The sequence below is a fragment of the Anomaloglossus baeobatrachus genome, chromosome 4 (genome assembly GCF_048569485.1).
Source record: "Anomaloglossus baeobatrachus isolate aAnoBae1 chromosome 4, aAnoBae1.hap1, whole genome shotgun sequence".
NCBI classification, from domain to species: Eukaryota; Metazoa; Chordata; class Amphibia; order Anura; family Aromobatidae; genus Anomaloglossus; species Anomaloglossus baeobatrachus.
Genome location: NC_134356.1, coordinates 638534100 through 638558958, shown reverse-complemented (window position 1 = coordinate 638558958; position 24859 = coordinate 638534100). Strand labels below are relative to the sequence as shown.

General features: G+C 45.2%; 1 protein-coding gene across 1 annotated transcript in view; it reads left to right on the top strand.

The window, feature by feature from the left end:
- Positions 1-7219: 7219 nt before the first annotated feature.
- The window catches only part of DMTN (dematin actin binding protein), a 59537-nt gene continuing 41897 nt past the window's right edge, over positions 7220-24859 (top strand). The window contains exons 1-2 of the mRNA XM_075346452.1: positions 7220-7523; positions 22682-22732. The gene's annotated coding sequence lies outside the window, so the exon portion shown is untranslated. The remainder of the gene's footprint in view (positions 7524-22681; positions 22733-24859) is intronic.

The following is a 24859-nucleotide window of genomic DNA, read 5'->3' as shown; positions in this document are numbered from 1 at the left end:
TGCTCCTGACCTCCTCTTTCCTTCACTTCCAACCCATTTCTCTCTACTTCGGACACTGCTGACCTCCCCTAACCAACCCCCCAAGTGGGCAACCCTATTCCATTCAGGCCGTCCACTGGTGTGTCTTGTGCAGAGTCTACCTAGGATTTCATTGGCTGATCTAGGCAACACCATGTAGTTGGGGACCCATATCCAAGAAGGAGGTGGATATTGCACGGGAGGGCAGATTGTGCAATACCCTGTGACGACCTGATAGTCCAGGGGCGTCACATATCTCCTCCAGCTTGATTGACAGCTCCTTTGCCTGAAGTCACACAGCATTGAGTCTATCAGTCAGGCCAGCAGGAGGCGGCGCTGCAAGGGGAATACAGCTGGAGTGACGGAGGCTTCATACCTGGGGGAGCTCTTCTACCTCATTTGCATATATATTCAAACACTGATTTCTCAGTATTGGAGCAATGGACTGGTCAGGTAGAGTTATTGCTGGACTTCTCTATGAAAGAGCTACATTCACATATAAATTGTGTGTGTGTGGGGGGGGGGTGAAATCCGGTTGACAGATTCCCTTTAAGACAGGTTGCCGATATGTTAGTGATCGGTGGGGTTCTCAATCCTGGCAGGTCACTGAAAAGATCTCAGCACCGTACATGTGTAATGGTCCTGAATGGTACTGATGTTCTTACCCTTCACCTATATTTCAGAGAGCTTGTAGTACCATTTATGGCCACTACACAGTGAATGGTGCTGTGTGGCTTCTGATGCACCTCTGATGGTGGGGATACCAGGACTGAATCCTCATGATCGGTCTGGTCACCAATGGAAGTGGCCAGGAAAGTGGCTTAAATTGGCATTAAGACTGGTAAAACTTAAAGAAAAATAATTGCATTGTCGTCAGCGATGGAACTAAAATGTTGCACAGGAAATCCGTTTTGTATAAAGGGATGTGCTCTAAAAGGTGGTCTTCTAGAGAGGTTTCACAGAATATTATACAGCTTATCTTATTTTTATATTCCTCATATTATTGGAAAACCCCTTGAAGCTTCTTCAGTTATCTGATTAATGAACACAGCAGCCATCCTCCCCCGCCCAGACCCATTTATTTCTCTTCTTTCCATTAGACGAGCACTCAGTCGTCCTCAAATCCCCATAGTATGACATCCTAAAGCACATTTTTATTAGTGTGGAGATAGACAGGAAGGAGACTTGGTGTGATGGTCTGGTATAAAACATTACTGGCCACAATATGACTTATGCCGGCCTTCCCTCTATATCAGTCAGGAAAGCGTTTTTCCTTATTATTGGATATTGGTTTATCTGAGAATTGATTGCCAGGTTCGCCTCACACAATGTTACATGGACATTATTCTCTAATATCGACTTTAATAATAAAGATAATCTGGGCATAGTGGTACAGAATTAATAATGTGTTCCCTATGTTATAAGTTCCCATGCAACAGGCTCATCACCAATATTTGTGTTAGGAAGAGACCTGTCAATTAAGCTGAGCTGGGCAGGAAGCAGCTGATAGGAAGCCGCCCTCTTGACTTTTCTCCCGGTTGCCCGCCCATTTCTAAACTATATGGAGTATCAGTGCCAATGCAGTGACCCAGGTTGCTCTGTCCACGGCACTCTCTATTGGTTGGGTCCCCGAGTGTTTGGGGCCCGACTGACCCTTTTTGGGGTTACAGTCTCCTTCTATGTACGACGGGCAGTGCGGACCCTGTGGGGAGGTAAGTTTCCGAACCCCGATCCTAGTTTACTGCTGATAGCTCCCCGGATTGTTTGGTTCAGTGAAGTCCATGAAGGTGTCCTCACCGTGCAGGTGATTATCAAGCCCTGTAAAACTGGCGTCTTATCTAGGGCCCTGTGCCCCGTGCATGCTCCGATCCCAGCGGTATCTGTCCGTACCTGCCCCGGCGACCTCTCTCCCGTACCCCAGGGTCCCTTGTTGCACAGACCCCGCTCAGGCACGTCCGCACACCTCGCTGTGTGCCACCAACTCTCTGTCTCTGTGTGCCTGTATCCCCTCCCACCAGGCTCGCTAAACCCGGGACTCGTTACTTTCCATGGCGACCATCCCCTTTCATGGTTAACCCTCTATGCCCAGTGTGGAGTGGAGAACTAGGATTTTTGGTTATACTTTGGTGGTATCGGCACTGGTACTCTAGGTCCCAGGGGGTAGGTCCTGCATCCCAAAGAGAATGCAGTTCCTTGTAGAGCCCTGAGTGGCTCAGGGGCGCTACAACTCATATCACAGCTAGTCAGACATCTCATCTTTATGGCGGCCACTGAAAGATTGTGCCCACTCAAACAGGAGAGGCAATCTGCCCTGGCTTAAAGAGGGAAGTTGCTATTTTGGCATGTGAGCAAGAGTCAGCTTAGTACTATGGTAAGACATTTCCTTTTCTACTCTTTAGACCAGGGTTCCCCAACTCCAGTCCTCAAGGCCCACCAACAGTGCATGTTTTCAGGATTTCCTTAGCATTGCACTGCTGTTGGAACCAGCACCTGGGCAGGTAATTACATTAACACCTGTGCAATACTAAGGAAATCCCAAAAACCTGCACTGTTGGTGGGCCTTGAGGACTGGAGTTGGGGACCTCTGCTTTAGACCACCTGTTACTTTGGAAACCTTCTTGAAGTTACAGGGGACAATTTTGCAACTGTTATAACAGGAAGTGCAGCCATATTGGTCGTCACCTTTAAATTATCTTCTCAGAAACTCAAGGTAATTTCACACTTGTGAAGGAAGGGGGCGCAGGGGCTGCTCGGGTGCTGTACTCCTTCACCAAGGAGACTCTGTGCGGATGTGACTTTGGGAGGGGTGCATGACACTTACTGGTTTCTTCAGGTCTTCAGGCCGGTATCAGTCACCCAGAGTTCGCTTAGCCAAACAGAATCGTTTTATTCTTCAGACTGTTATGACAGACACATCATTCCTTTCCTTCCTTCCTCTCAGTGTGGGGTACTGTTCCTCGACCTGTCCCCCGCTATCTTAGATCTCATCCTAAAACTCCTTGGGGTCTGTGTCTCCATTCCCCCTATCTCCGTTCACCTTTGTCCGATTCTTGTCTCCGACAGCTCTCTAGCCAGATGACTCTCTAAGGCCCATTTCACACATCAGTTTTTTGCCGTCTGTCACAATTCGTTGGCTCGACGGATTCGTCGCAGATTGTGGACAACCTGATGCGACGGATCCGATTAGCTGGGGGCTGATAATAAATTGAAGCATGCTCAGTTTAAAAAAAGGAATCCGTCACCGGATTCCATCATTTGACAGATTACGACGGATCCTGCGCCCATAGGCTTCCATTCTACCAAACGACGGACGGCGATGGATCCGTTGCTGTCAGTTTTTTCGACGTAGACAAAAAAACGTTACTGTGGCCGTTGTCTCTGTCTGCGGGGAAAACTATTTTCGACGGATCAAACTTGAGGCCATCCGTCGCAATCCGTCGCTAATACAAGTCTATGGGGAAAAAAAACGGATCCAGCAGCATCAGTCGCCGACTCCGTTTTTTTTCAAAATTCGATGGATTGTGACTGATGGCAAAAAACTGATGTATGAAAGGGGCCTAAACCGTCAGAGTGAGCGGTAGGCTCCGGACCTCTCCAGGTTCCCTGACTGGCCCAGGCACCAAGACCACGTCTTCTAACACTTTAACCCTACTCTATACTGGTCCCCTCTCAAGCCTTTCCTCCAGTCCTCTTTCCAGCCACCTGCCATCTGCGCAGCCACCCTACTACACCTGTGGCTCTGTAAAGCGCCCCAATCACAGATACCATCATTTTTTACAGCAAGAAAAGTACTACACCCAATGCTTTTTCCCCCAGCAAAATGACAGCCCTCTCGATGGAACAGATTTAAACAGAATCCACTGCACAAATGTGAACACAGCCTAAGGCTAGGTTCGCACACTGCGTCTTTTTGACGCTGCGTTTTTGTGCGGTTTTGGCTGCTAAAAACGGTCAAAAACGCACCTGCGTCGAAAAAACGCGTAAAAAAACGCATGCGTTTTTGGCTGTGTTTTGCTGCGTTTTTGATCTCTGCGTTTTGCTGCGTTTTTCCAATGCATTGCATGAGGGGAAAACGCAGAAAAACGCAGGAAAGAATTGACATGTCCATTTTTTTTTTCAAGCTCAAAAACGCAGCTTAAAAAAACAGTTGTGTGCGGACAGCAAAATTGAAAACTCATAGACTTTGCTGGGGAACCAAAGTCATGCAGTTTTGAGGCCAAAAACGCACCCGAAAAACGCACAAAAACGCCGCGAAAAACGCACTGTGCGCACATAGCCTAAAGAGGTTGACCCACCCCTTTCAGGAGACATAGGCAGCCTGACCACCACAAATCCCAAGAATAAGGCTCTGGAGTCTTCCATTTAAAAGGAGCGATGACTGCGCATGCGCACAGCCTCATACAAAAGTCAGCCAATTGTATATCTTGAAGCCATTTGCCTTAAGAATAGTCTCCACTGCAAAGTAAAGAGAAATGCCAATATTTGTGTAAATAATAATGCTAATAGACTACCAAGCGAGTGGCGAAAGCTAAGGGAAGCGAACCCCTGCGTCTAGGGAAGGGGAGATGGTGACCCTTGACCAAATCTACTGCTGTTCCCTGGGGTTCCTCAGCACTCTAGATAGGTTCCCCACCTATGTGCCGATCCGGACACCTGACTCTGGGTATCCCCAGTGCTGGGCCCTAAATAGGGAACGGGTGGGATGAGCTCTTCATCAATCCCACTAAAGGCTAAAGGAAGACACAAGGAGGACACACAGGGGGAAAGAGCATGAACTACTTATCTACAGATGACTCAAGCATCGGTTCAGCAAAGCTTCATCAACAATACTACAGATGAATACAAGCCACTTGCTTACTAACAAGGCTAGAATGAACTGAATATTATCACCAGCACCAGTCCAAGGAAGATGGGAGTATTTAAGCAACAAGAGAATACTGATGATCAGCAGATGGATGGAAGGAGAGCTCCTGCTGGGTCCTAAAGGGGGAGAGATGAATGCAGCAGGAAAGCTACCTATACCAATAAATACTGACAGCAGGAACAATAGAAAGTCAGGGAGCATTTTGTGCAGCCAAACGCTGTGACCTTCTATAGCCAGAAACCACCTGACTGTCTGTCACTCATGACACACCCATAACACATCCCCTCTGTTATCTCAAACTTCCTAATAGGAAATATTAATATGGATTTTATAAAGTGAACAGTCCCTTTAAAATGAACTTTTTAGTGGTATTAATTAACATTGCATAGAACTGTTAATGATGTAATACATAGCACATGTATAACAATGCTTAGACTAATTGGGCATATACTTACTGAGGTGAGATAAAACATTAACTAGAAAGCAGTATGTCATTGCCTTGCTCACTAATTTTAATCCTCCTTCCCCTTCCCAATCTTTAGATTTCAGTAGACAGCTGTAATCTGATACCTCAGTGATCTGGCAGTCCGACTGGTTTTGATTAAAATTAGAAATGAGCAAACCTGAAAAGTTAGGTTCGGTGTTCTGTTATGATTCAGGAACCGAGGAGGATCAAAAAATGCAGAATCCCAAAAAGGTAACAGAGTGGCTGGACCTTAACGGATGGCAGACCTAATCCTGACACACAACTAACAGTAGCCGTGGTGTGCCTACGATGACCTGGACGCCTCGACAAAGCCGGAGAACTAAATAATCTCATAGATAGAAATATAAGAAAGCTAATCTGCCTCAGAGCAATCCCCAAAGATAGATAGATAGTCCCCCACATGTAAAGGCTACAGTGATATAGAAAAATACAATACAAAGCCAGGAAAGATAGATTCAGCAAAGGTGAGACCCAAACTATCTTTATAGGAAAGGATAGGAAAGAGCAACTGTCTGCAGCCGTAAAAGGCCTAATATATACCAGCACTACTGATATGGAAAAATCCTGAGGTCACACAACCTTTCCCCAACTGTATCAGCACTCTGATGTTACTGGGATCCAAAAACACTAATACAGATGAGGGACTGAATTAATACCAAGCATGACAAACACAAACCTTGCATAATCATGGAGCTAAGTATACAGACACTCCCAGCAGGGAATGATCCCATTCCACCACGAACTCCACACAGACAAAATAGGAATCATGAATTAGCAGAAAAAGCAACAAGAAAGTGGAAAACAAACAGCAGAGGTACAAAGACCACTTATCTGAGAGGAGTTCTGGTAGTGAGCAGAGCTGGTTACAGAATGTCCTTAACACACAGGAGACATTGACCACCGGCAAGTAACAAGAGAAAGCTACTAAGTTAAATAGCCCAATCTGACCCTGATTGCCAGTCCTCTGCAGGTGTGTCACATTCATTCCACACATCAACTGCAGCACCAGCACTGACCACAAGAGGGAGCCCCAAACTGGAAAACGTATTCACAACAGTGCTCATACCAAACACGGAGTTTACTAAAATATCAGTGTTCAGGTGCTTTACGTATGCTGACCATTGAAAGCGAGCATCGCTGTGCTGAGTTACGGTCAGTGCTTGGCCCTGTGCGACTGCTTGCAGTGCACTGGGGGTAACAACAGTGTGATCGGATGTGGTGCGCACCAAACAAAAAAAAATGGAAAAAGCTTGCCCACCCTTTCCCGGAAGTGATGTGCTTATGGCTGTCTGTTTGAGAATTTTGGGTCTTCGCCCACAATCAGTGACTTTTATTGGGGTTGAGGTTAAGTCCAATCCCAAACTGAACTTTATCTAAAGTTCGCAGAACTTACCGACCTGAACTTCTACAGGTCCATTCATCTCTAATCAAGATGAATTTTAGCCATTTTTCAGGGTCATTGAGGAATTCAGGAGGCAGGGGGTGAGGTGAGGCAGAAAAAGTGGCTCATAAGTGGAGAAAAAATGCCAACACATTTTTGCATAAGATATGTTTCTTATGGTGCCTTGTACTTTTGACTGGTTTAAACAACAGTGACCTTTTTAGGGGGAAATCTTCCCAACTATGCAATAATAATCGCTCTTTATGAGCCACAATTATATTTTATTTTACATCCTTTGTAGTATAAAGATAAGAAATCCTTTGGCCATTGTAATATCAGTGTGTGCTCCCCCCGGGGGACGCAGCATGGCCCATTAGTACATAGCTCTTTCATCATTGAAGGTTGTTCCTCTGCCTTTCTCCACTCCTCCCTCCTGTTATCTCGCCTTTCTCCATCTAATTCTCTCCGCTGACCTCTGCTGCTTCCTCTCTCTCTCTTCCTTTCTCACACATCTGTTGCACTTTCTTCCACGCCATCTCCAGGAAATTTCCGAAGCCTTGCCATCCTTTCCCATTGACCTCAAGAGACACCTCATGTTCCGTGTGAATCCCCTCCCTGGACAGGACAGTTCTTTTTTTTTTTTTTTAGCAGAATGTTCACAGCTTCTGAGTACAGGGAGGGGCAGTGAGAGAGACTGCCTGGATATCTGCAAACACAGACCAGACCGTACAAAGAGACTGCACCTGCAAGAGACATCCAACCACTTGACTAAGGTGCACAATGCTTGGGACTATGGGCTGGGTTACAAGGACAGGAACCCCAAAGGAGAAGTAACAGGACTGTTGGTGGGAGGGTGCCTATACGTATACAGAGGTGAGAAGGGTGGGTGGGATTGCTGAAGACTGCACCTGCAAGAGACATCCAACCACTTGACTAGGGTGCACAATGCTTGGGAGATGGGGTGGGTTACATGGACAGGAACCCCAAAGGAGCAATAACAGGACTGTCGGTGGGAGGATGCCTATACTTATACAGGGGTGAGAAGGGTGGGTGGGATTGCTGAAGACTGCACCTGTAAGAGACATCCAACTGCTTGACTAGGGTGCACAATGCTTGGGAGGATGGGGTGGGTTACATGGACAGGAACCCCAAATGAGCAGTAACAGGACTGTTGGTGGGAGGGTGCCTATACTTATACCGGGGCGTGCAGGCTTGGAGGGATTACTGGAATAGGATGATATCATGGTAGATCATTGAGACCGCAACTATTAATAAAGGATGACTAGAAATTATATTGACAATATAACATTAATGCAGATTAATACTAATATACTAATGCATATATAGTTTTATATATATATATATATATATATATATATATATAATTTTTTAATTTATCCTTTTAAAGCATTTTTTGGAGAACAAATATATTTGCGCAAAATGATATTTGATCCCAGAGCCGTCTCGTATAAGTGTGTCCAGGGGTTTGTCAATCTGACATTGTAGAGTGGAGCAGATATATTGACGACTTGCCCATTGCCAGCAATGAGAAATCTATTTTTATGCCTTTTAGTCCTTTTTTCCACTGTCTGTAATTTTTTTATTATAAAAATAAAAACAAAACCCGAAACATAGCAATAATAAAAGAGACATGAGAAAAATATCAATATAATGAGAACTGGTTCACATATTATTGCTATACATACAACCCTCAACCCAAATATATACAGAATCTTAACTAATTTCCCATTAACCTTTATACTGATGGATAGAAATAGTGACCCTATTCCATATGGGTTGTTCATTGCTGGATTCTTGCATATATTATTAACTCCTCAACTACCATAGAGGTTGTGACATTGGAAGGCAGGGTTCATAGCAAATGATATGTATGTTAAAATGTGTGCGGAACCCATGGAACATGGAATTAACCTGTTATGATCACTTTTTGGTTGTTTTTTTTTTTGCACAATATCTATGTTTTTACAAGTTCCTGTTTGTCGTAGTTAATATATATTATATTTTTTTACGTATTTGTCATCTAAGGATTCCACAGATGGGCTGAGATGATAGTTTTACAGGACATGTGACCTGCTGGGTGGGGCGCCCCGTGGCGTGCATAGATAAGGGGCAGCAATGTGTTATGACCACGTGTAACCCATCAGTGTGCGTGTACACATGCTCCCTGCATTTACTGTAACCCTCTGCTGGGAAACCTCTATATACACACGTATATATACAGTGACTTGCAAAAGTATTCATACCCCTTGACATTTTCCACATTTTTTCCACGTTACACCCACAAACTTAAATGTATTTTATTGAGATTCTATGTAATACCAACACTAAGTAGCAAGTAATTGTGAAGGAAATGATATATAGTTTCTCATTATTTTAAAAATATAAATTATGTTCATTTGTATTCAACCCTCTTTAGTCTGTTACCCCTAATAAAAACTCTGCGTGACCCATTGCCTCCAGAAGTTCCCCAAAAATGAAAAAAATTTTTCTTCTACAGTATAGGTTGATATTTTTATATTTTCATAGATTGGACTTTTTTGTATGTAGCAACACCAAATATGTTTGTTTTGTTTTTTTCTTCAGATTTTTAATTATATTATTTTATCAGTATATTTATTATTTTTTTTATTATGTATATTATTAAATTGGTAACAGGGAGTGAGTCTAAACTTTTTTTTTTTTTATCATTATTATTTAGTTTCTTTAGGAACTAATTGGACATGATTTCCCGCTCGATCTAGCAATAGAGGGGAATCCTGACAGTATGTGTACTAGGATTTACATACCGAGGGACCCTAACTCCCAGATAAACCACTTTAAAGGGAAGGTGTCGCGTTTTTTATTTTTGTATTAATAATAGTGATTATGAAATCAAGTATTTTCAATACAAAATTAAACTCACTGTTTATGTAGTTTTGATTTAATTCTAGATTTACTGAAGCACTGGGGGCTGCCATCTTGAATTTGCTTTGTGTAACGACAGTTACTCACCTCCTTTATGGCAGCCCTCTGTCAATTCACTCTGATAGTTACGCTGAGATGCTATATTTAATAATTTAATACAGGAGAGCTCCCTGCTGTGACCTGGATGCGCCCCCTCGGCTGTCCAGATCACAGCAGAGGGAGGAGATCGGTACCATCTTTGTGCAGCTCTTCCCCCTGTCACCCGTTCAGCCTGTGTAAGTTCCGCTGCCCCTACCCCCGCCGCCCCTGCTACTGTCTATAATTACACCCCCCTGCATGGTCGCTGCTACTACCGTCTTCAATGACACCCCCGCTCTCCCCCCGCGCCGCCGCTGCTATTGTCTCCAATGATATCCACCCGCGCCGCCACTATCCTCCCCCCTCTACCACACCCTCTCCTTGCCGCTGCGGGCGTGCATGCAGATCATTGCATGAGTGCGGGCATGCATGCATGCAGAACCTTGCGTGTGGGCGTGCGTGCATGCAGAGCATTGCGGGTGGGTGGGAGTCTGTGCGTGTGGCAGAGCATTCCAGGCGGGCGTGCGTCTGGCAGAGCATTGTGAATCTGCATGTGGCAGAGCATTGTGTGAGTGGAGCAGAGCATTGCAGGCGTGCGTGTGGCAAAGGATTGCGGGTGTACGTGTGGCAGAGCATTGTGTGTGTGGGGCAGAGCATTGTGGGCGAGCATGTGGCAGAGCATTGTCTGCATGTTTGTGGCACAGCATTGCGTGTGGGCATAGGGTATAGAATTGCAGGCGTGCATGTGGTAGAACATTGTGTGCATGTATGTGGCAGAGCATTGTGTGCACGCGTGGGGAAGAGCATTGCGGGCGTGCATGTGGCAGAGCATTGTGTGCATGTATGTGGCAGAGCATTGCGTTCAGGCGTCGGGCAGAGCATTGCGGGCGTGTATGTGGCAGAGCATTGTGTGCATGTATGTGGCAGAGCATTGTGTGCAGGTGTGGGGCAGAGCATTGCGGGCATGCATGTGGCAGAGCATTGTGTGCATGTATGTGGCAGAAAATTGCGTGCGGGCATGCGTGCATGCAAAGTATTGCGGGCGTCTGTACGTGCGTGTGGCAGAGCATTGCAGGCGTGAGTGTGGGAGAGCATTGTGTGTGTGCGTGTGGCAGAGCATTGCGGGCGTGCATGTGGCAGAACATTGCGGGTGGGCGTGCATGCGGCAGAGCATTGCTGTACCGGGCCGTGCAGAATGCTATATGGGGAGCACTATGCGGCGGTCCTTGATGACACTTTAAACATTTGTGGTCACCAACAAAATGGCTCTGCACTGTGATCCTAAACTTCATCTTCCCTTATCCTTTAGGAAAACCCAGGTTGGAAGGGGGAGCTGTGACATCACACACAGGAGATCAGATTCCACACACTTTTACTGCAGCTGTGATGTGAGCTAGTTCTACAGTAACTCTGAAGTAGGATTTCAGCAGCTGCTCCCCCTAGTATTTAAGAGTGGAAAATATCAAACTTTTTTTTTTTTTATATTTTGCTCAATTAAAAACAAATAATAATATTTAAACAAAACATTACTACTTTATATTTTTTCAGTTATTGAATTTTTTTTTTTTACGACACCTTCCCTTGAAGATTCTGTGCCACATTGAGTATTTGGCTTGCAGGAATCTCTGCATCTCTTGGCAGGAAAAACGTTGATCTTTTTTTCCCGCTTTTATTGTGATTTTTTTCATGCATTCTGGGGTTGAAAAATGTTGCAAAAATGCTGAAAAGGTTTGCCTCTCAGCATTTTTGCAGCATTTTTCCACCCCAGAATGCATGAAAAACGCAACAAAAATACCCCCAAAACTCAACATTTTTCCTTCATTTCTGCACCAAATCTGCAAAGAAAAAAGCAACGTGTCCATCAAGATTCACATTGACTTTGCAGACATAAGGATTTGCATGCAGTTTTGGGACAAAATCGCACTAAAAATGCATCAAAAAAGTGATAAAAATGCATCAAAAAAGTGATAAAAATGCACTGTGTGCACAGGGCCTTAGTCCCCCAGTGTTGCCAATGCAGGGAATTTGAACACTTTCTTCTGGAATCCCCCACCGATTACTGCTGATGTTTTTTTAATTACTGCTGATGATTGGTTAGATTACTTCTGATGATTGGTTAATTACTGCTGATGATTGGTTAATTACTGCTGATGATTGGTTAATTACTGCTGATGATTGGTTAATTACTGCTGATGTTTGGTTAGATTACTTCTGATTGGTTAATTACTGCTGATGATTGGTTAATTACTGCTGATGATTGGTTAGATTACTTCTGATTGGTTAGATTACTTCTGATGATTAGTTAATTACTGCTGATGATTGGTTAGATTACAGCTAATGATTGGTTAATTACTTCTGATGATTGGTTAATTACTGCACATTATTGGTTAGATTACTGCTGCTGATTGGTTAATTACTGCTGATGATTGGTTGGTTACTTCTGATGATTGGTTAGATTACTTCTGATTGGTTAATTACTGCTGATGATTGGTTAATTTCTGCTGATGATTGGTTAGGTTACTTCTGATGATTGGTTAATTACTGCTAATGATTGGTTAGATTACTGCTAATGATTGGTTAGATTACTGCTGATGATTGGTTAGATTACTGCTGATGATTGGTTAGATTACGTCTGATTGGTTAGATTGCTGCTGATGATTAGTTAATTACTGCTGATGATTGGTAAGATTACAGCTGATGATTGGTTAATTACTGCTAATGATTGATTAGATTACTGCTGATGATTGGTTAGATCACTGCTGATGATTGGTTAGATTACTTCTGATGATTGGTTAATTACTGCTGATGATTGGTTAGATTACTGCTGATGATTGGTTAATTACTGCTGATGATTGGTTAATTACTGCTGATGATTGGTTAGATTACTTCTGATTAGTTAATTACTGCTGATGATTGGTTAATTACTGCTGATGATTGGTTAGATTACTTCTGATTGTTAGATTACTGCTGATGATTAGTTAATTACTGCTGATGATTGGTTAGATTACAGCTAATGATTGGTTAATTACTTCTGATGATTGGTTAATTACTGCACATGATTGGTTAGATTACTGCTAATGATTGGTTAGATTACTTCTGATGATTGCTTAGATTACTGCTGCTGATTGGTTAATTACTGCTGATGATTGGTTGGTTACTTCTGATGATTGGTTAGATTACTTCTGATTGGTTAATTACTGCTGATGATTGGTTAATTTCTGCTGATGATTGGTTAGGTTACTTCTGATGATTGGTTAATTACTGCTAATGATTGGTTAGATTACTGCTAATGATTGGTTAGATTACTGCTGATGATTGGTTAGATTACTGCTGATGATTGGTTAGATTACGTCGGATTGGTTAGATTACTGCTGATGATTAGTTAATTACTGCTGATGATTGGTTAGATTACAGCTGATGATTGGTTAACTACTGCTAATGATTGGTTAGATTACTGCTGATGATTGGTTAGATCACTGCTGATGATTGGTTGATTACTGCTGATGATTGGTTGATTACTGCGGATGATTGGTTAGATTACTGCTGATGATTGGTTATCTTATCATCAACTTTTTTTTATTTTTTTTCTCTCCAAAGCTCACAACCCCATTACATTGCTTTTCATAAGCAAATGTATTTAGAATCTGGATATTTCTGACATGTAACGTGATTGTCATGTCCTTTGCCGTATAGAACTAATGTTATACATGAAGTGTGCAGAAAAAAACACACCAAACATATAAACGTAAATAATAGAAGCAATGCAGCTCCATTTCCCATGGTTTGGTCCGTGGTCACTCGCCACGTGTCACTTCTTCACTATTTACTTTTCACGTTTCCCCCCATTTACACTGATATCTTCTCATTGTCCCATACAGTGTGAGAGGAAGTGCAGAGCGTCCTGTATGGTCTGTGCTGTGGAAAGGGAAATGACTGTATGGGAGAGGGAAGGGGAGAGAGCCCAGCAGTCGGAAAAAGAACAAGAGGTCAGACAGCAGCACAGGTGGCGTTCTCACTTTCCCTATGTAACCTGTCATTCTCTCCACTCTCGCTGACAACATGGAGGGCGCATTCACACCGGACAGATTCGCAATGTTGTGCATTTTGCTGCAGAAATGGTGTAAATTTAAAATAAGATTAAATATTAGAAAAAAGTTGAATAAAATTAAATAAAAAAAAAAATAAAATTAAATATTTAAAAAAAAATAAAATAAAATAAAAAAAAAATAAATTACATTAAAAAAAGTAAAAACATCAGTAGAAAAAAGTAAAGTAAAATAAAATATTAAATTAGATAAAAAAAGAAATAAAATTAAATAGTAAATAAAAAAATAATAAAATTAAATAAATTAAATAAAAAAAAAATTAAAAATCAATACAGTACAATTAAATGAAAAAAAAAGGAAAAACATCACATTTCTTTCTCCTTTTAGTAGGCTATATATATACATATTGTGACGTTGCACCTTGCAACATAGGGGGTTACTCGCTCAGCATGAGGGCTTCAGGTAGACATAGGAGGCACAGTTTCTTAAGATCACAGCCTGCTTTATTCCACTTCATAAAGCACCGCGCTGGTACGGACATCACATGGCATGTACAGGCAGGAAAACAGGTACATTCCCAAACCTCAGCCCTTCAGGTTATGTTCAGTCCACAAGTCGCTGCAGAGCCTTCTCAGATGCTGTTTCCTTACCTCCACCCATCAATACACCCAGCTACTTCCTCCAGCACAGGAACTTCAGTGCAGGGCCATGAGTGTGTCCAGAGGACTGACTTTCATTCCTGGGACCACACCCCGAGGTGGAGATATGGTGAACAGCCGTCCCACCTATCTCATTAGCTGTCCACAACAGAGCCGGCCCAGGTAACACACCTTAACCCTCTCAGCATAGTACCAGTGATTATATCACATATCCTCCCCCTCTGCCCAAAGCCGGAGGGTTTTGGCACCTTGACATAGCGGACAAGAGCACCCGCTCCGTCCGCCCCGGACTACAGCCATTGACGCACCGTCCGTCACAGTCACCGGACCCTCCCCAGCGAACTCTCTCATACGCCCCCTGGTCAGTCCCAGCTCTCCAAGGCTGCCACCCACGGTCAGTGTAGGAGAGAGTCTCTCTCCCAGTCGATACTACCGTTCTGTCTAACCCTGAGCTATCCCGACCACTAGAGGGGTCACTATCGAGGGGCCTCAGCGGTGAACTGCCAGAAGAGGCGCCATATCCAGGCCCTCCGCAGGGTCTGTGTATAAATCTATCGTGGGCTCTTCTACCCGGGCATCGTCGTCTGTTTCTCGGATTGTGCACTCTCTTGTCAACGACATTGGCTAACGACCCATCGCTACTTTCATTCAGTCCTTTGGATTGTGTCTCACAGGACTGAGACCGTTCAGAGTCTGTGCTATAGCCCGATGAATACCTGGGTCCTCTATGACCCTGGCTCCTTTTACCATTGGACTTGCTTTTGCCCTCTGAAGCAACACGTTCATCGAGCGGGCCACCTTTCTCTTCGGGACCATAGCCCCTATATGGTCGCCAAACTACACCAACTTGGCGAAGTTGGTTTGCAACCTTCCGTCTTTCTCGATTCAATTGTTTTAACTCTTCCAGGTATCCCAAACGGTATTCTAGGAGGGCTCGTATATCTTCAACACACCCAGTTGTGCCCACAATGGCACATGGAACCATACCGACTTCACAGGGCCTCCTGGCTTCGTTATGAATATCAATTCTTAATGTCGTCACCCCGGTCTTATCAACCATCTCCTGCATGGCTCTTCCATGTCGTCCAATAAGTTTCAAGACCATCTCTCTGGGCACTTGCATGATCTCTTCCACAAACTCCAACAACCGTCGAGCTGTCTTCACCGCTTCTGCAGTTGTCCCATAGATACCAAATGTTCCACTGTCTTTATCTAAATGCACAGCTGTGACACCTGGAACCTTCCTGGCTTGCTTAATATTATTTCTTAGTGCTCTCAATGCCAGTCCAATTAATGCTTTCTTCACAACCACCACTTCTTGAAAGCCTGCGGTCAGCTGCGCCAAGCGTCTGGTGTCTTCATCCTTCTTTGCAGTGATGAGCCACTTCGTACGAAGACACCGTAGGTGCATGTCACTCAGGATTGCCACTCGCTTCTTTGTGGCATCACTGAAAGAGCACACCACCAACTGATTAGTCTCTGCGGCAAAGTACACTTTACAGGCCCCTACTGCCTTCTGGAATCTCTCATGCACCTTCTCACTGGCACAGGCTTCTCTTAAGTCTTCCGGCACGTCTATCTGGTACTTGAAGACTGGTCTGCTTCCTTCAGTGTCAAGGACACCAGACTGTTTCTCAGGTCTCTTGCCTTCCTCCATATTCTCCACCAAAGGCTTCACCTGTTGAGTTACACACTCCTCGGGTTCCGCCCCGGCCTCAGAGCCTTCGGGTTTCAGGCTCTTAGCTGAGCCAATCTTCTTGTCTGCGATCTTGGTCTTACCCACTGAGTCAGTCAGGCTCTCAGCTTCTGATGAGACCTCACGTCCAGACTTCACCTCTTCCTCAGAGGCTCTTTCCGCTTTTACAGCACCTGCTGTGTCTTGGGACTTCACTGCATTCCCTCCAACTTCCACTTGGGTCTCTGCAGTGTCACCCTCTGCCTTCTCTTGGGAGTTTACAGCATCGCCTTCTACCAGGGTGTTACGCCCTTCAGCACGGCACTCTGTTCTTCTTAGAACCTTGGCCCCATTTTCAACATTCATCACTTCACCACTGGGTAGCTTACCGGTCTGCTCACCATGACCTTTGGGGATTTGTACTCCACCAACACTGCCCTGGATTCCTTCTCCTATATTATTCTGTAGGATGTCATCTCGTACAGCGCTATCATCCAACAGACCTCCAGCTTCATGCATGGAAATTATAGGAGACACCGCCATTACTTCTTTGGTCGGTTCCTTCCCTGCAATTTCACCCTGCTGATTTTTGTCGTGACAATGTGTCAGTTCAGTCTTTGATTCCTCTTTCTTCTGTAGGATATCACTGTCTGACTCTACCGTAGCAGTTGCTACTGGCAACGTGTTTTCATTTCCCAGGTATTTCACTTTCTCGGCACCCTCAGGCGACATACACTGTGCCACCTCTCGGCGCTTATTACGTCTTCGGCGTCGGGAGGAAGTTTTCCCCTTCTCACACTTCTGTACCTCACTGTACTTGCTTGTCACCTTTCTGGAGTCAGTGTCTTTACTGGAGTCATCGTCACTCCCCCTGGTGTCCTGGACTAACACGTCCCCACTTAACCAGATGTCGGCCCCCTTTTCTGGAGCTACTATAACTGTAGTGGTCACACTGTCACTTCCTTTTGGAGACGTCATGGTCACCCCTAACTCTTGACAGTCCTTATGTGGAGGTACCATCTCCTCATAGCACCCCAATATCCCACAGGGAATCTGTATAACCTCATACGGCAAAGAGGCTTTCTTAGGCGAGGGCCGACTCATTCCTGTGCAATCGGTCCCGGCCTCTGTCTTCCATAAATCCTGAAAGAGCTCAAAGTCCCGTCCTATGATAACTGGATATAACAGATCTGGCGCTACACCCACATCAGGGCGTCCCAAACGTTTGGCCGTTTGAATCATCACCCTGGCCAGAGGATATACTTTAGTGGTCCCATGCACACAACTTCCTTCTATCGTCCTACCCACCATCACATGGAGATCAGACATGGGTCTAACTAAGGTCAACCGGCTCCCCGGGTCTAACAGACCAGACACACGTAGCCCATTCAAGTCCACGGAGCACTTCTGTGGCCTCATACTGGATGGATAGCCTATACCGCAGGTAGGACATATGTAAGGCGAACCCCATTGCCCCTTGCTATAGTCTACCTGTTTGGCTTGTAAATGCTCCACCCCCTTCTGGGTCACCATCGCTTTCTGAGGCTCCGCCCCCTGTTGGGTAACTACCCCGTTCCGGGACTCCGCCCCCTTTTGGGCAACCACCCCTTTTTGGGACTCCGCCCCCTTTTGGGCAACCACCCCTTTTTGGGACTCCGCCCCCTTTTGGGCAACCACCTCGTTCTGGGACTCCGCCCCCTTTTGGGCAACCACCCCTTTTTGGGACTCCGCCCCCTTTTGGGCAACCACCCCTTTTTGGGACTCCGCCCCCTTTTGGGCAACCACCCCTTTTTGGGACTCCGCCCCCTTTTGGGGTTTCCATGCAACGTCCTTAGCCCCCAGTTCACACCGTTCGCCCTTATCTCCCTGGGCAGCCAGTGTCCATACCGGCCCCCGAAGGGAACGCTCAAACTGGTCCATGGCTGCCACATCGCTGCACACTGACAGCTCCTGCTGTCCCTGCACCAGGAACTGGTACAGCTCCTCCACAACGTCTGCAGGGACCATTCCCTCTTTTTGGCTTTTAGCCCCCACTGCTGTCACTGGACCTCCAGGCACATGCTGTTGGTGCTGCTGGCTCTGCAGCAGCTGGTTCAGGAGCTCCTCCATGCTGCAACGAAAAGAGGAACAGGAGGGGCGCTCCAATGGGTAATACCCGGTGGTCAAAGACAGGGGGGGGGGTTAGAGAACCACTAACCTTTCCGGGTTGTACCGCCCGTACAACCAGGATCTCCAGCCTGTGGTGTATCACTGCTCACCAAGCAGGGCCGTGCAATTCCGGCTGGCCTGGAACCTCCAGTCGCTGGACTCTCGCCACTGCAGCACGGGTCCCCAACGACCTGCTGATTCACCACCAGGTGCTTGAGAGCGCTGTCCCTGTTCGTGGACCCGCCGATCCACCGCAAACCGCTTCAAAAAATTTTCGTGGACCCGCCGATCCACCGCAAGCAGTCCGTATCCACAGGAATATGTTCTAGGCCGTTGCCCCTAGCAACCAGGCTGCGTTGCCCCTAGCAACCAGACCGCATGCCCGCATTCTCCACCATATGTGACGTTGCACCTTGCAACATAGGGGGTTACTCGCTCAGCATGAGGGCTTCAGGTAGACATAGGAGGCACAGTTTCTTAAGATCACAGCCTGCTTTATTCCACTTCATAAAGCACCGCGCTGGTACGGACATCACATGGCATGTACAGGCAGGAAAACAGGTACATTCCCAAACCTCAGCCCTTCAGGTTATGTTCAGTCCACAAGTCGCTGCAGAGCCTTCTCAGATGCTGTTTCCTTACCTCCACCCATCAATACACCCAGCTACTTCCTCCAGCACAGGAACTTCAGTGCAGGGCCATGAGTGTGTCCAGAGGACTGACTTTCATTCCTGGGACCACACCCCGAGGTGGAGATATGGTGAACAGCCGTCCCACCTATCTCATTAGCTGTCCACAACAGAGCCGGCCCAGGTAACACACCTTAACCCTCTCAGCATAGTACCAGTGATTATATCACAATATATATATATATATATATATATATATATATATATATATATATATGTATATATATATATATATATAATTAGCGAGGTGCCGTGTAGGATTAATAATGGCCTGTTCACATGGGCTGATAAAGGGCAGTTAAAAGGGTATTCCCATCTCCAAGTATAGTGCTCCTGATATAGCCATGTCTCTTACCTCATGTGCAGGGCATTACAGCTTAGCTATCCATGGTTACAACCACTTTCAACTAACTGTTTCTATATGCGTGTCTGTAACCAAGGATACCTAAGTTGCAATGCCCTGCACATGAGGTAACATAGCTTATCAGTAGAACTATACTACATTTCTAATTGGAGGTATTTGCTAATATTCTTATTATTACACCTACTACATATTGAGATAGGATCTTTGAGATGGGAATAAACCTTTAACCTTTATTAAGCAAAAAAAAAGTTGCATGTTCCAATAAAAAGTCACACGCATCTCTCACATTTGCAGACACATTTCTGGTGTGCAAAAAGATATCTCCAAGGTCGGACTGGAGTATATTGGCATAAAACTTTTGTGACTTTTTTTTTAAATAAAATCACAATTGTTGAATCAGCCAATGCTGGTAATGGCAAACATAAAAGAAAAACCCACAGGTTAACATGTAAAAAATACATAATGTAACTGTGCCACCATCGCACTTCTATAGTTGGTGTTTGTTTCACAAGTCAGATCCAAACCAGTAATGTGAAGACAGTAATACAGTACTTGCCGCTCCATTTGGAGTGACAAGTATTATTGTTTTAAAAAAAATAAAAAAAACACTTAAAAAGAAAGAAAATAAAAGATGAAAAATACCAAAAAATAGACAAAAACACATGCAAAAGCAATAATAAATCGGGTCACTGGAAGTACTAAAAAATAATCCAATATACTGGGATCTTAAGAGAACCTGTCACCTTGAAAATAATGCCCTACGTAGTGAGTCCAGTGGGCAGTCCTACGTAGTGAGTCCAGTGGGCAGTCCTACCTAGTGAGTCCACTGGGCAGTCCTATGTAGTGAGTCCAGTGGGCGGTCCTACATAGTGAGTCCAGTGGGAGTTCCTACATAGTGAGTCCAGTTGGCGGTCCTACGTAGTGAGTCCAGTCGAAGTTCCTACGTAGTGAGTCCATTTGGCAGTCCTATGTAGTGAGTCCAGTTGGCGGTCCTACGTAGTGAGTCCAGTGGGAGTTCCTCCATAGTGAGTCCAGTTGGCGGTCCTATGTAGTGAGTCCAGTCGGAGTTCCTACGTAGTGAGTCCAGTTGGCAGTCCTAAATAGTGAGTCCAGTGGGCAGTCTTACATAGTGAGTCCAGTGGGCGGTCCTACGTAGTGAGTCCAGTGGGCGGTCCTATGTAGTGAGTCCAGTGGGCAGTCCTCTGTAGTGAGTCCAGTTGGCAGTCCTATGTAGTGAGTCCAGCGGGCAGTCCTATGTAGTGAGTCCAGTGGGCAGTCCTACGTAGTGAGTCCAGTGGGCAGTCCTACGTAGTGAGTCCAGTGGGAAGTCCTACGTAGTGAGTCCAGTGGGCAGTCCTAAATAGTGAGTCCAGTTGGCGGCCATACATAGTGAGTCCAGTGGGAATTCCTACATAGTGAGTCCAGTGGGCAGTCCTACGTAGTGAGTCCAGTGGGCAGTCCTACGTAGTGAGTCCAGTGAGCGGTCCTAAATAGTGAGTCCAGTGGGCAGTCCTACGTAGTGAGTCCAGTTGGCGGTCCTACGTAGTGAGTCCAGTGGGAATTCCTACATAGTGAGTCCAGTGGGCAGTCCTATGTAGTGAGTCCAGTGGGCAGTCCTATGTGGTGAGTCCAGTGGGCGGTCCTATGTAGTGAGTCCAGTTGGCAGTCCTACATAGTGAGTCCAGTGGGAATTCCTACATAGTGAGTCCAGTGGGCGGTCCTATGTAGTGAGTCCAGTGGGCAGTCCTATGTAGTGAGTCCAGTGGGCAGTCCTACGTAGTGAGTCCAGTGGGCGGTCCTATGTAGTGAGTCCAGTGGGCGGTCCTACATAGTGAGTCCAGTGGACAGTCCTACGTAGTGAGTCCAGTGGGCGGTCCTACATAGTGAGTCCAGTCGGCAGTCCTACGTAGTGAGTCCAGTTGGCGGTCCTACATAGTGAGTCCAGTGGGAATTCCTACGTAGTGAGTGCAGTGGGCGGTCCTACGTAGTGAGTCCAGTGGGCGGTCCTACATAGTGAGTCCAGTGGAAATTCCTACGTAGTGAGTGCAGTGGGCGGTCCTATTTAGTGAGTCTAGCGTGTGATCCTACGGAGTGAATCCAGTGTGTGGTCCTACGTAGTGAGTCCAGTGGGCGGTGCTATGTAGTGAATGTCAGCCTTCCCTGTATGAGTGCATGTTAATCACTGCGGTGATATAGACACTACCATACGGTGCTCTGCATCAGGCTGCGTTACTGATTATTCTCTCCTAAAAGTAATGATATTATAGGGGGAAAGCATCGTAATACAGCATCCAAAGGAGCATGGCACCAGCCATGGAATTTATATAAACTAGGCTTAGGCTGAGTTCCCACGTAGGTGTTATTTCTCGGTCTAGTATCATCTAATTGCTGCTGTGACTGCCTTGATGTGTTTTTCTACATCACTTATGGGTGTCAGAGTGAAGGAATATGAAAACTCACACTCATCTTGTCCACGAAAATGGAAAAAAAAAAAATAGCGCCTCCTTGTGTATTATCACAGACACAATTCAGACTCAAGGAGTATGAAATTTATGGCTCACCGGGTTCAGTTGCTAAGATTGCAACACCAGTAGATCAGCTGATGGATATCGTTGTGATACCTACTGCCCAATCCCAAGCTCCAAATTCCCAACACCAAGTGTAGAAAATGATAGAAACGGTTGTTGGACACTTTACAAATGCTGTGGTCAGTGGGTCCTGAGTGGCTTAAAAATCACAGCTCGTCTTGTGACTAACACAATGACTATATTGAGCAATACGTTTCGACCTCAGTCTTGCTTCATCAAAGGCTTCATGAAAAAAACACTACTGAACAGATCATGAAATACCTTTCCTTTACATGGAAATGATTAACATCATGAGATTATATCATAAAATCTACCTTCTCAACACAGTAACATTATAAAAGCATTCAGTAGACTAGATGGCAAAACTCCTGGTGCTGGAGACACGCGTGGGTCACTGACTTGTCAAAATATTGATTTTTTTTTTACCAGATGGACCTTTAGTTTATCTGAAAAATCATTCCTATACACTACGACAATGACATATATTGGTCAGATTGCTGTCTGTGTGTGGACTCATCTGCACACAGACCAAACATTTTTTAAACCTAGCCATATAGTAGATCATCGGTGAAGTCTATAGGTACCACAATATGGCTATATACAGTACCAAGATTTATGTACGATAATACGAGCACATCTAATGGTGACCCAAATAGTCCAATTATCATGTATTTGCAGATATCGCTCTAATTTAAGTCAGATTTTTATGTTACCCTTTTTCTACTTTTGTTAAAACCTGTTTTTCTTTCCTGTGATCAGAGCCAAAGTCGGACTTAGGAGGACACGTGATGCAGAGCGACACACTATCTGGTAAGGACTAAGTATTAAACTCATATTTTGGTCAATATTTAGCATTTTTAAGCGAAATCCGATCATATGTAGAGAAAAAGAAAGTTGATAAGATATGCATCTCCTTCATGTTTTGGATTCGTTCCTGGTCTTGGTTGTCTGATCACAAAATCACAGAATTGCTTCAAAATAGATGGCGGTGTAGACACAACATGTGTGTGATGCCAGTCCAAACAGGGTGTCAGGTTGGATAGTTGGAGACCAACCAAATAAAACAGATCAGGTATCAGACTGCTGGAAGTGTTCCACAATGACGTTACATTCCTGTCCCGTGTATGCTTCGCTTCCTTCCCCTCGAGCCTCTGCCCACTGTTGTGCTCCACGTCAGGTTGTGCAAGTTGCTCGATGACGTCATCTCCCTAGGCCTTTTTAAGAACAACTGTTTCATAGGATTAAGGCTAAGTTCACACACTGCGTTTTTTTGACGCTGCGTTTTTGTGCGTTTTTGGCCGCTAAAAACGCACAAAAACGCACCCGCGTCGAAAAAACGCGTAAAAAACGCATGCGTTTTTACTGCGATTTGGTGCGTTTTTGGCTGCGTTTTGCTGCATTTTTGATCTCTGCGTTTTGCTGCGTTTTTCCAATGCATTGCATGGGGGGAAAACGCAGAAAAACGCAGGAAAGAATTGACATGTCCATTTTTTTTTTCAAGCTCAAAAACACAGCTTAAAAAAAAAGTTGTGTGCGGACAGCAAAAATGAAAACTCATAGACTTTGCTGGGGAAGCAAAGTCATGCAGTTTTGAGGCCAAAAACGCACCCGAAAAACGTGCAAAAACGCCGCGAATAACGCACTGTGCGCACATAGCCTAAGACACCATAGTCCTCTTTTTGAAATGGTTGATCCCCTGTGCTTTTAGTGTTCTTATCCTGTAAGATCTCTGACTTGCTTCACACCTCCAGCCTTGCCGACTCCTTGCCGACTCCTTGCCCACTGCTATCTCTTGAATTATTCTCCAGCTACAATAACTCATAGACTTTATTGAAATTTGTTCATGCCATTCACTCAGCCGTGTTATTCATCTGTCATCTTGTGGTCTGCAGTGTGCCAAGTTCTCGCTTACCACGTGTCTTCCTTCCTAAACGTATCTCTCCTCTAACATCTTCTCAGCTGGTTTATCACCAAATCATCTCAGGGGAAGGGAGATAAGAGTGTCGTAAACTGCTGTCTTCTTCTTGCCTGCTCCCCATGACTAATAGGTCTCTCCCTATGTCTGTGTATAGAGAGAGACCTTTGGGTCTGAGTATAGAGTCAGTCCTTGGGAGTAGGTCATGGAGAAACCGCCTAGGACCTGACTCTGACAAGCGAGCTGAGAAGCATAGTCCCTGGCCGGCTTTACAAAGTATGTTGACTTTGGAGGAGCCTAGCGTTTCAGGGTAAAATGTACAAGACTACAAAAACACAGCCAGTACTGATTCATGCTGCCGATAGTTCCCCACAAACTGTTTAAAATGATGAGGATGGGCCCACACCACCAGCTTGACATGATGAGGATCTGTCCACACCACCAGAATGAAATGAAGAAAGGTACAAACACTAGTTTGAAATGATGAGGATGGGCCCACACCACCAGCCTGAAATGATGATTATAGGCCCACACCACCAGCCTGAAATGATGATTATGGGCCCACACCACCAGCCTGAAATGATGAGGATGGGCCCACACCACCAGCCTGAAATGATGAGGATGGGCCCACACCACCAGCTTGAAATGATGATTATAGGCCCACACCACCAGCCTGAAATGATGAGGATGGGCCCACACCACTTGCTTGAAATGATGATTATGGGCCCACACCACCAGCCTGAAATGATGAGGATGGGCCCACACCACTTGCTTGAAATGATGATTATAGGCCCACACCACCAGCCTGAAATGATGATTATGGGCCCACACCACCAGACTGAAATGATGAGGATGGGTCCACACCACCAGCTTGAAATGATGATTATGGGCCCACACTGCCAGCTTGAAAGTATGATTATGGGCCCACACCACCAGCTTGAAATGATAAGGATGGGCCCACACCAAAACTTGATATGCTGAGGATGGGTCTACCCCACCAACAAAAATGATGGGGATGCAGT